This window comes from Hypanus sabinus, unplaced genomic scaffold (assembly GCF_030144855.1).
Source record: "Hypanus sabinus isolate sHypSab1 unplaced genomic scaffold, sHypSab1.hap1 scaffold_345, whole genome shotgun sequence".
Classification (NCBI taxonomy): Eukaryota; Metazoa; Chordata; class Chondrichthyes; order Myliobatiformes; family Dasyatidae; genus Hypanus; species Hypanus sabinus.
The window spans coordinates 453,869-455,478 of NW_026781248.1; positions in this window are offsets into that span (position 1 = coordinate 453,869).

The following is a 1,610-nucleotide window of genomic DNA, read 5'->3' on the forward strand; positions in this document are numbered from 1 at the left end:
TCACGGCCCTGGAGTGTGATTGGATGCAGAGTGACGGCGAGGAACGGGACTGATTAATCTACCGGTCACCCGTTGTCACCGGTCGGTTAATTCTGTGTGACTTAGAGTGAGTCGGGAACAGTGTGGCGACCCATTTTCTGCGCAGGCGCGCCAGCTCACAAATAGCCAGTATCTCTGACGTCATTTCCGCCGGAGAGGGCGGGTCCTCGGGATTAAATGCCAGCGCCGCGAAGTTTGAATAAACTAGTCTGGAACAGATTTATCGACTGCGTGTCGTTGTCTCTAACTCTGTGTGTAGAACGTCGCTACAACAGCTTATTTATTCCCGCAAATCAGCAGCTCACATACTGTTTAATTTGCATTTATCATGATGAAATCAATAAACCGCTGTAACTTCCTGCTTTCGTGTCGGACTTGAGTTTGGTTCAGGATTCTGCTGCCCCCCCGCACCCTGTGCACTGCAACAGTGGGTCGGAGCTCCTCACACTAACACAGTAGCGTCTCAGCTCCAGGCTGAGGGATGTCGGACTGGCAGAGTCTCCGTGCACAGGAACTCGTCTCAAATTAACCCCCTTCCTGGCTAACCGTCCCCCCTCCTGTACCCCGCAGAGAGTTATTATTGTCTGGAGTTTCAGAAATGAGTCACCGAGGTCCCGGATGGAGGATGGAATACCGGCGTGAAACACAGAGTGAATCTCCCTCCACACCGTCCCATCACAGACTCCCGGGGTCAGTCACAGAGTGAATCTCCCTCCACACCGTCCCATCACACACTCCCGGGGTCAGTCACAGAGTGAATCTCCCTCCACACCGTTCCATCACACACTCCCGGGGTCAGACACAGACTGAATCTCCCTCCACACCGTCCCATCACACACTCCCGGAGTCAGACACAGAGTGAATCTCCCTCCACACAGTCCCATCACACACTCCCGGAGTCAGACACAGAGTGAATCTCCCTCCACACAGTCCCATCACACACTCCCGGGGTCAGAGTGATTCTCCCTCCACACTTTCCCAGCACACATTCCTGTGATCAAACACTAGCTGATTTCATCTGTGTCCAATCTTTTCACGTTCCCCGTGGTGATACATGGAGACGGGCTCAATGTAACCCTCCGGCCTGGCCAACTTGAGAAATCTCGTTTAAGTTGATGTGTTGCCCGGTTAAAAATCAATCCCACGAAACGACGAGCGGTATACCATTTGCAACTAAACGATTGAGCTTTTTCATTCTTCATTTGACTCCATGGTCAGTACAGGAAACAAAGAGGAAAAGGACCCATTTTAAAGAAACAGTCTAATGCGCTCCTTGGAGCTCACTGTTTTCCCGTCCGTCCGTTCTCCATCGATTTTCCCCGGGCGTGGTCGACTCCCGACCCCATTCCCAGTCCGCTCAGGCCTGCAGTCTACGATATCCCCGTTCTGGCATCTTCTCTCTCCATCTTCTGCCGAACAAATACACGCGAGTCCCTCGCTCTCGGGCTCACAGGAAAGAAAACCCCTCCCAACCATGGGACGCCGCACATTCTAAAGCCCCCATTTTCTCTCGTCGTAACACAAACACACTGCTGCTACAGAGAAACCGTTACATTAGCAGTGAAAATTTC